The sequence below is a fragment of the Corvus brachyrhynchos genome, unplaced genomic scaffold (assembly GCF_000691975.1).
Source record: "Corvus brachyrhynchos isolate BGI_N302 unplaced genomic scaffold, ASM69197v1 scaffold167, whole genome shotgun sequence".
Taxonomy (NCBI): Eukaryota; Metazoa; Chordata; class Aves; order Passeriformes; family Corvidae; genus Corvus; species Corvus brachyrhynchos.
In genome coordinates, this window is record NW_008239547.1 from 2,027,162 (window position 1) to 2,038,309 (window position 11,148).

The 11,148-nt window shown below is 39.4% G+C and overlaps 1 protein-coding gene across 2 annotated transcripts in view; it reads left to right on the plus strand.

The window, feature by feature from the left end:
* KIAA1217 (KIAA1217 ortholog) overlaps nt 1-11,148 on the plus strand; it is a 366,907-nt gene that overhangs the window by 68,055 nt on the left and 287,704 nt on the right. Inside the window, exon 1 of one of the 2 annotated variants that reach the window (XM_017741426.1) lies at nt 9,965-10,015. The exons of the other annotated variant lie outside the window; for it this stretch is intronic. The gene's annotated coding sequence lies outside the window, so the exon portion shown is untranslated. Of the gene's footprint in view, nt 1-9,964; nt 10,016-11,148 lie in introns of those variants that run through there. 2 annotated transcript variants of the gene reach the window in all.

Below are 11,148 nucleotides of genomic sequence, written 5' to 3' on the forward strand. Positions count from 1 at the left end.
TTTATCTCTGCTTTATTAACTGAGATATGCTAGAATTGGTCTTATGTGGGGGAAAAAAATGTAGCTGTCTAAGGCTAGAATCCATATTCAATTTTCCATTTTTATTTTTCATGGTTTTATTATTTATGTTTCTTGAAACCAGAACAGAGAATTTAAAAAGTGATTCTGTATTGTACCTGGAGAACTAATTGTTAATTCTTACTTGGTGATTTTATTGGTCTCAGTAGGTATGAAAATATGGCACAGAATGTATTTTACCTTTAAAAATCAAACATGGCCATGGAATTTTATTCATTACCATTGTATAAATCTGGAATTTATAGCTTGAAATTGCACTGATATTCTTTCTGGCTAGATGGTATCTGGGATGTTAATCTGGTTTGTGACTGACTGGAATCTTGCTCATTCTTCTGGTTTGACATGTTACAAAGTTATAGAAGCGTCTTTTTAATCAAAGTTAGCAGATGAACACAGGAAACATTTCTCAAATGGGAGGTTGTTGGGTGTTTGTTGCAGCATTTGGAAAAGAATGGATATTATGAGTCATGCAGGATTTCTGTGTTTGTGGACTTCACAGCAGCACAACATTGACACCCCATAGCATGAGTTTTCTGCTCAGCTCCAACTCTGAACAGTTTTTCCAGGCCATCACCAGCCCCTGCTTGCTGAGGAGGGAACCTCCATGCCCCGCACCCAGAGGTGCGCCTGGGAGCTGGCTTCACACTGCGCCAGGACCCACTCAGAGAAATCAATGCTAACCCTTGTCTGAAGAGGCTGTTCCTGTGAGCCAGAGCAAGTGCCTCACATCAGGCTCCACACAACGCAGAATACCCTTGAGTCTATTTCTTCTGTTACCTTGATGGATCTCTGTTGGGATGGTCATCCAATTGCATATTCAGGCTTCAGATCAATAGAGGAAGTTGAAGCATTTGATGGTCATGCCTTAAAAACTTAAGGACCTGAATGTATGATCCCAGATGAGAGTGGGTGCTGCCTAATCCCGTTGATGTAACCAACAAATAGAAAGCAACACCTGTAACTGCAGATGTCTTTCAAAGCAGCATTTCTATTTCTGCCAGAATTCTAACCTCAAATTACATCTTGATTGTAATTTTCAAAAATTTGACAGATTTTAATGTTAAATGGCCAGACTCTCTCCCAGGTACTAAAAGTCTGGCCAAAAGTTGTGGCTCATCCTATAATTTTGAAATAAATACACAAAATCAATCAAAAGCAGAAGCAGGGGTCACTTTTTTTTAGTGTTCATGTACCATGTGTCAAAGACGCAATCCCCATTTTTATCAGTTTGTAAAGAAGACAAAAATGAAGACAAAATAACTCTGCTGAGCTGTTTGTACTGCAAAAATCCATCCAGTTCCCTTTCATGCCCAGATGTTCAGAGTAGTTCCGCAGTGCATTTTCAAGAAGGGGGAGGAAAAAAAAAAGTGTACAGATTTTTTGTGCTTGCAGATTTCTTCCCCTTACTGAAACAGTGAGACATGTAATGGCTGTCATTTTGAATACGATGATGGTGAATAAGAGTAAAATAAATTGAAAAAATGACTCCTGGAAACTTGAAGTACTTGTATAATTAATATGACAAAATTGACTTTTTTTTTCCGTTTCTGAAATGTTTTACAATACTCTTGTAAAATTTAGTGGAGGTAATGTTTTAGAAAGATTAAACATATAATAAGGGAGAAGAGTCTTCCTAATAGCAATTTTGGAAGTGCTCAGGGAAAAAAATGTTCAGTGGAAGGTAGTGTTATGAAATTAATTATAGAAATTGTTAGAAGATATAAGAGGCAATAAAAAAACCCGCTGTTTTTCTACAAATGAAAATGGGCAATAACTTTGTTAGTTGTGGAAAATACGTGGTGGCAGAAAGATAATGCCAAATAAAGAAGTATAAAAGCACTTTCCCCCATTGATATTAAGCACCCAAATAACTAGAAAAACTCTTTAGGAGCCCCGGAGGAGCCCTGTAGATAACATTTTAAACTTTGTTAAGCCCTGTCCCTGAAGACTTGTCGAGATAATGACACAGTTTAGGAAACTGCCTCAGGACATGCTAGGAAATTACAGGCATTCAGTTGTAAACTAAGCTGTTAAAAACGATTCTAACATGTCAAATGGGAGAACATTAGGCACCCACAGCTCTGTTAAGTGTGTGTAGTGTAGGTTAGGGAAAAGAAGTGGTGCTTTAACCAGAGGCAGGGAGGTGGAAGCTGAGATGCTAATTGGTTAGGACTTGAATTAAATAAATATGTTAATATATACACCTTTTGTTTTCTGTAGGAAATATGCACAGCAGCCTCAGAATTATTGTGACGTTTTTAACACAGCAGAACAGCCCTATGATTCTGTGTTTTCTTTTAAGATATTCCAGTTGGCTTTTGCGTTTCTTACAAAATTATACCTGCCAAAATTGTCAGACAATGACACTGTTTACAGTGTATTTTTGTGCAGAAAAAAACTCTTCGCTTTTCCTTCTTTGAAGCAGACACCTGGAGCAGCTGTATAGAAAAGGTCCGTTTTTATGTGCTTGTCAACCATTACAGCTTTTACTGCTCTGAAAAAACAGTTGTTCTGTTGATGACTGACAGAAATCACATACAAATGGATGAATGAGAGTTTAATACATATTTAATGTAGGAATATTTCCTAACAGGGATATAATAATGAATTATCCCATTCAAAAGAAGCTGTGTGCATTTTTTGCTCTTATATTTTCATGACCAAGTGCTAAATAAAGTAGGGGGAAACACCAACCGTAGCTGTTTTGGAAGGTAGAGAAATTATATTTAAAGGATGGACGTGAGCTTGAAAGGTAGTTGGTTTTAGAAAAGCACCTAAAAGTAAATATTAGCCTGTTTCCTGCATCTGAGTCTTGCTGCCTGTTCTGAGTTTCTAATAACTTTTGTTGATGAGACAGACTTAGCTATGTTTCTTTATGTAATTTTTCTATGTAACTATTATTAGAGAGCAAAGTTTGTATAAAGTCTGATTTACTTCATAAAAAGCCAAACACAAAAAGAAAAAAAATTCCAAAAAAGGAAAACTGCATCAATTCCAGCCATCCCTGAAGTCTAACTTTTGAATATTCAAGGATATTTGATGTTATGAAGAGCTGTCACTACTTCACAGCTATGGATGCCAAATCAATTATGTTTGCAAACCTTGAGATGAGTCTGTTTTTTTTACCCTCTCACTTGGGAGCAAGGAAGCAATTTGGCTGAATATTTAGGCAATTAATGTTGAAATTAGCTCCAACTTTTGAATTTTAAGGAGTTTAGAAAACTATAATCACATATAAATGAACTTTTTGGCACTTCTTGAGGAATACCATTTTCTGAATCAGGTATTAGCTTTAAGATGTGGGTGGAGGTAGGAGCAGGGCTCTGGCAATCCTGTCCCTGCCAGAGCTGGGTGCTGGTGTGAGTCAGGAATTGATGGAAGTCCAGCCTGAATGTCTTGCTGACAGCACCCAGGACCTTGCAGCTTAGGGACAAAGTGAGCGGTGGGATCTGGGGAAGATGATTTGGGAGATGAAATTTTTTGGGATCTGTATTTACGCTGCTCCTTACTCTGTCCTCCTTTTGGAAAGAAGCTGCTCTCTCCCAGGTGATCTCTCCAATGCTGTCAGGAGCTGTTTGAGGTGAAGTTTTGTAGGAGGATTCCCTCTGTTGGTCTCCTTTATACTCCAGAAAGTGGGATCAGCTGCCAGGGCGAACTCTATCTCACTGGAGCAGAGAGGTGGCAAAGCATGACTGTGGGAAGGGATTTGTGTTCAGTTGTGCCAGATTGCTTCTAGTGTTTTCGAGAAGGCATGTGAAGGTTTGTAAGGGTTTATGTCTCCCAAAATCTAGACGGAAACATCACAACATGACAAAAGGCATACACCTAAGGTCAAGACTTTTTTATTGTTGAGTTTCAAAGCCCAGCAGAGAGGAAGGGTGTCTAAGGAAAGGTAAAATTATCTGTGTAGGAAGAATTTTAGGCAACGAAACAATGTGTGAATTACTGCTCATTCTTACTTTACTGATTGTGATGTGAATGGTGGGGTTGTGTGAGGCTGTCTTGGCCAATTCTCTGGTTATAAATTGCGTTCTCAGTTTTTTCCGTACAACGGTGAATTGGTGTCCAGGAACAATCAAAGAATAAATACTGTGACATTAAAAATGTAATTTATTTGTTAGCTTCCAAACAGTGGCAGCAAGGAGCTGTTGCATCACTACAGGAGATAAAAGAGTCACCCAAGAGACCTGAGTCACAGAATATTCTGAATTGAAAGAAACCCACAACAATCATCAAGTCCAACTCTTAAGAGAATTGCCTGTTGGAACACTGAGTTCTGAGAATTTCAGCCTTTCAGTGCTGACAGTGATCCTCAGAAGCACACTGCTTTTGACCTGAAGCCTTGGGAAAGGCTTCCCAAATTGTGCAATAACACTGAGGTTGTTGCTGTATAATTAAAGTTGTATCACTGGGTGGAATATGTAGAGATGTAGAAAATTAGGTTTATGGATATATGTAACAAAATGGAGGATTTGGGGTGTGGATTTGTTCTTCTTCTTTTCTCCTTCCTTCTTTACAAATCTGGGTGTTCTGGTATTGGGTCCAAAAAACCTGCAGTGCACATCATGAATAGTTAGTTATTGGATTATAAGTAAAACCAAATTAATTGGCATTCCATAATTGGGTGATTTGGACCTTAAAAAGCCTTGGAAGTTAGAACTCATGGCCATTTTCCACCTTGTTAACTTAGAGGCACATCATGTGCAGCTGTATTATAGATAAGATAAAATAAACATCTAAATCTGAAGATAAACTCCTGATCTCCTGCATTTTAATTCGACCTCTGAGTAAAAGAACTCACGAAACAAAGGCAAAGAAAAAAAGAAACGATAAAAGGAGAAAATTAATAATTGCCCATGCAGGGATTGAACCCATGACCCTGGTGTTATTAGCAGTCTGCTCTGACCAGCTGAGCTAATCTCAGGGAGAGTTATTGCTTTCTCAATTTTAGATTCTGTGTTTTAAAAGATGCCCCCCTCCCATGAAGGCTTTTAAGTTGGAAACACTTGAAGGCTCCATTCAACACCTGCTCACCTATCACTGGTCTTATGAATGATTGTATGGCAAGAGAAACCTTTGCTAAGCCTAGTGAGGAGTTTAATGCCAGTACAGGCTGCCTTAGGTGCTGTGTAGCAGACGGGGTGTGAGTAGGTCAAATAGGGATTGGTAGAAAACAGCTTAATTCAAGTAACATCTCTGATTTCCGCCGCAGCAGGAAGGCTGTAAGTGGGAGTAATTTGCACATATAGGAGTTGGGGAAACTAGAAGGAAGGACATTTACTGAGCTTGGGTGAATCCTCACACTCATTTTCCCCCTCTTGGAGTATCCCATGATGTAATTACCATCAGCTGAGGTGAAGAGGTTAAGATAGTCACACAGAGCAATTTATATGTCTGGCTTGAGACATATAGCCAACACCGAGTGTCCCAGGAACAGCTGTGGGGCAGGTCAGACTCCTACAGCAATACCTGTGCTGCTGGCAGGCAAAGCTTTGATCTGTCTTAGGACATCCTCTGGTGTGCCCTAAACCACCAGAGGTCTGGGAATGTGTTGGCTCCAAAACAGAAAGGGAGATTAGTCTTGATTAAAGCATAATCTTGGTACACGGGTTTAAGTTGCCTTATAACACCCTGTAAACAAGAATTCACATTTCCTTGTGTTGGCTTTTGAGATTGTAAATTATATTTTAATGTTATAGGCCTAAAGGCTTGGTAGGCTGATAAGTAGTTCGATGTTTAAAGAATTAATTGTTGTTTAGTTGCAGAACTTACTATGAAATACATGCTTTATGGTTTCGCTATTTTGGAGTTTAAATATAGATGTTGTTAAAAATCATTTTTTTAAGTCTCTATTTCTAGTAGTAATTTCTCTTTTTATCATTTAGACAGATCTGAATAACTGTAGTATTTTCACAGCAAAGGCTAATCACACTGCTTTTAGGTGTATGTAGTCCCTGAGACAAGCATGGAGGTTTTGTATTGTTTTGATATTTATTTCTTTTAATAGAACTAAACCAGTGCAGAGCCAGTCTTATTTGCTGGTGACTCCTTCAGTTCCAGAGCTCATGAAATATGGCTACAAATTGTTTGCAGATGTATGAAGATCCTTTCACATTGATGAGCAAGAAAGGAACTAATAACATCACATTTATTATCATCAATGACACCAAGAAAGATCTCAATCTGATTGTTTGGACTCAAACAAACCTTGCAGCAACCACTGCCCATTTTGATCCTCTCTCATTGCTGGTACCTAAGGACCTCAAAAAGATGGTGATGTTCATATGAGAAGCACAGAAGCTATTTCTGTTTTTCTACTCAACCGTGCAGATCCCCTACCAGGGATCAGTGAAACATTCCAGCACAGAGAAACCATTCACAATTTTTGAGGGATGGAGGTTTATACAGTTCAGGTTTACATTGTTTTAACATACCATGCAACACTGGTGAAAGTGGAGACAAATGACCATTTATTTATTGTTCTGCTTTTTTCATTATCCTAGGGCTAAAGTAAACCACAGGCTCTTGTGGCCAATATGTTATTCCTCAGTGTTAGAACCATCCCAGGAAAGCTTTTAATATGGATTTGAAATGATCTTCTAAGATGCCCAGGTGAGTTGTTCTATTTAGTTGATGTTTTTTCCTCTTTTAATCTCATTAGAAGCATTTGGTTTGAAAGTGGGACACACAAAACTAAAATAAACCAGGCATTGATAGTAGACTTGGACTTTATAGCATTAGAGGCTGGTATTCTTGAGTCTGGAAGAGATAAGAGTAAATTTCAGATAAATTTTTATTATGGGCTTTGAAAGAAGTACTTAAAATATATATTTAAAAATTGATCCCATTTCAGAGAAAGGTGTTATTATACAGCAAATCTAAACAAAATTGTTAGATATTAATATTAAAATACAGAAAAAGCAGCCAATATTAGCAAAGAAGACATATGTCAATATTGGCAAAATAGACATATCATTGCATGTAAACTGGGATTTATTTATTCAGTATCCAATTATATTATACCTTTCTAGTGGATTATGAAAACACTTTGATTTAGATTTTTTTTTTTTCCAAATTCAAGAGAGTGAAAGTTTGACTTTTGTGGTTAAGTAGGCTCTGGTGATTAAAAGTGTGATTCCCATTTCTGCCAGACACGTTTTGCATAACCTTGACAAGGTCATTTCATCATTACGTGATGTTTAATTCCTCAGTGAATTCTTAAGGATAGTTGTGTAAAACCTGTAGCTGATACACTATTCAGTTCACGTGTAGGTTTTGCCTCTAGACACCTATATCTAAACATGAATTAATTATGGAATAGAAAATGAAAGTCCATTTTGGCAAACAGTACTTGCTGAAGAGCAACAGTCTGTGTGTATCTCACAGTTTTATAAGGTGATGTGTAGCAATAGTGACCTGACTGCATTTGTGAGGAATACTGTGGAAGGCTTTAGACCTCCTTTGTTTGATTAGAAGAATTTTTATTAGTCTTTATAACTGATGATAGAAACTGTAGAAGTTTCAAGTTTTGCATGCAAAATGTAGTCTATAATGATTTTTTATATTTCGGTTTTTGCAAAATACCTGTGATCCACCAGACTATGAGCTTATAAATACATAATTAATTACAGTCAAGGAATAAGCAGATTTTTTTTTTATATATTTGGCTTTACACAGTGACTGGGCAAACATTCCTCTGAAATCTGAGAGACTCTGATTGATGTGAAGCAACAAAGAATAAAATATTGAATACTGTTGCATCAAGAGGCATTAATACTTTATGTAAATCACTTCCTATTTTCCAAAGGCTTAATTTGCTTCCAATCTAGAAGGAAGGAAGGCACAGAGATGTACAGCGTTGGCAGAAATAAATGGTGGGTGATGCTTGCAGGACCTTGCTCTGTGTAGAACTGTACAGATAATGGATTTTGCCAGTTCTGGATTTGGGTCTGATTCTGTTGCATACTACATGGTTTAGTGGTGAACGCAGTGGTCCTGGGTTAACCACTGGACTCTATGATCTTAGAGATCTTTTCCAACCTTAACAATTCCATGAATCTATGATTTTATGGCAAAGGAACACAGGAAGTCACACACCAGGGGAGGGAGGGCTGTTAGGCCTGTCTGGTGGTGCCAATATGATTTGTATAGGTTTTTGATATTATTTGAATGTTGTTAGTCTCCCTACACATAGCAGCACAATGGGAAATTGCTGATTTACAAAGGATCTGTGATTTGTCTCTGACCACAGCGAACATAGGTCATGTCCATCACCCACCACAGCCCCACTTTGCAAAGTGCAGTACAGAGATCCCTGCAGTTGTCCTTCCTCGGGGCTGGTGGTTTCTGCTTCTCAGTATTTTCAGTTCATTTTATAGGGAAAAAAGAGCAAGCATGAGGATTTCTCTCTCAGTGCAGCTGTGGCATGAGAGGTCATGGTGACATCCTCGCCTGGTGGACAAAAAGAGTTCTTAGGAGAAGGGTTTCCACATCTTGTTGTAAGCAGTAAGGTAGGAACTCACTTTACTGCCTTAGTTTCTGGAGCTGAGTTAGTGATCCAAGAGAGAATATTATTGAACTAAAAAGTTGTCTTCACAATTGTCTCATAGTAATTAAAATCCATATATTAACTGAACGTTAATTATAAACAATTCATGAAGATCAAGAGATAGGAATTTTTTTAAGGAGTTACATGTGTGTATTCCTTGTAAAGAATTTTTTATCTCTCCATCTAAATTGCCTTTTTATTTTTCTGCTCTTAATTTAAGCTTAAATTTTCTTTTTGTGAGTGGTTTGAATATATATCATTCTAACGGGGGTTTTTTTTCCAGGAAAACTCTTGTAGAACAGCCATGCATTAACAGTGCATATTTACAGCCTTCCAGGAGGCTGAGTGTCTGGAGAGAAAGGCTTCTTAGTTCTATATTCACACTGTTTTATTTACATCTGTGTAACAAAGACTCACACAGTGTATATCTTTTGAACATATGTATTGCTGAAAATTATATGTAAGCATGTTGCCACAACAGAAGTGCATGACAAGCCTTTAATTTCCTGGCATACCCTCGAGGGCACAAACCAGTTTGGTGGAGGGCTGGGCTACAGTCACTGGAAGTTGCTACATCCCAGTGAGGCAAGAAGGAGCGTCTTTGTTTCCTCCCCTAATGTGCCTGTGCATGCTTCATCCTGTTGCTATTCTCTCCCTCCTTTGAATTCAAGCTGATAAGGGCTGTGGTGTTCTCCTTGGGTTTCCCCTGGGCTATCTATGAGGGCAACATTTGAAAAGCTACGGTAAGTTTGTGGCATGTTTGAGCATATTTATGGTTAAGGTTATTTCTATTTTCTGAAATGCTGGTGGTGATTGGTAGCAATCTGGGACAATTAGGTCCTCTTCTTGATAGACATAGGTAAAGGTGCTGGACTGAAGATGTTTACACTTTAAATTGTTGATGGGCAGCAGAACCACCCAGAACTCTTCTTATTATTTCCTGTAAGGTTCTAAGTAATAGGAATGTGCAAGGTGGGAAGCTCATATTGCCACAGTAAGGTGCAGGTTTGTACTAGCCCCCACCAGTCTGAGAAGACTTCTGGCTTAAATACAGGAGAAGCTGTATGGAGAAATCCATTTGACTGTCCTTTTGAAATCAGAAGAGATGGAGAGGTTTATCTGCAGCAGATAAGCTGTTGCTGTACAGCACAAGCACCTGAATAATAATGTTTCTGTGGTGAGAAGGAGCTGCAGTATTTCGTCATAGGTTTGCTCAGCTAGTGAAGAGGGCTTCAAACTAAGGTTGCCGAGGGAGGGGAACCACAATCTACCTGCTCTACCAGTTTGATGTCAATGCCAGCAGGAGATGCCCAGAGCCTGGTACGAGATCACAGGTCAGCAGAGAAGCACCTGAAGAACAGGACAAAGGAATTGCTGCCACTACAGTCAGTAAGTTGGCTTACTGTTAAATAAGGGGGGCCCAAGTTAAATATCTCTGTGCAAACACAGTTAGCATGGGGAATAAACAAGAGGAGTTAGAGATGTGTGAAGACTGCAGGGCTGTGACCTAGTTGTCATCAGTGGTCAGATGGTTCCTATGACCGGCTGGAGTGTTGGAATGGAAGGATATGGGCTCTTTAGGAAGGACAGGCAGAGGAGGTGAGGAATGAGTGTTGTTCCCTATGATAATGACCAGCTGGAATGCACGGAGCTCCACCTGGGGATGGATGAGGAGCTGACTGAGACCTTATGGGTCATGACTAAAGGGAGGGAAGGGACAGGTGACATTACAGTGGGGGTCTGGTACAGGCCACCTGATCAGGACAACTGAGTGGATGAGGGTCTCTGTAGACAGACAGGAGCATCCTCACATTCACAAACCCTGGTCCTTATGGGGGACTTCAACCATCCCAACAGGAGGGTCAACATAGCAGGAGATAAGCAATCCAGAGGTTCCTGGAAAGTGTTGTTGATAACTTCCTTCTCCAAGTGAGAGGAGCCAGCAAGGAAAGATGCTATGTGTAACCTCGATCTCACCAACAAGGAGGGGTTGATGCAGGAGGTGAAACTCAAGGGCAGACTGGGCTGCAGTGACCATGAAATAATGGAATTCAAGATCCTTGGGGAAGCAGGGAGGAGGCACAGCAAGCTCACTACTTGGGACTTCAGGAGAGCAGGCTTTGGCTTCCTCAGGGATCTGCTTGGTAAAATACTATGGGATAAAGCCTTGGAGGGAAAAGGGACCCACAAAAGCTGATTACTATTCCAGGATCACCTCCTCCAAGCTCAGAATCAATACATCCCAATAAAAAGAAAGTTATGCAAAGATGCCTGGGGGCTTGCATGGATGAACAAGATGCTCCTGGACAAACTCAAACACAAAAAAGAAGCCTACTTCTAGAGGGTGGAAGCAAGGGCAGGTAGCCTGGGAAACATACAGAGAGATTGTCCGAGCAGCCAGTTATTTGGTTAGGAAAGCTAAAGCCCTGATAAAATTAAAGTTGATCAGGAATATCAGAGGACATCAACAGCAGCAAGAAAAGCTGCTACATACATGGTGGTGAAAGAAAGATAAGGGAAAG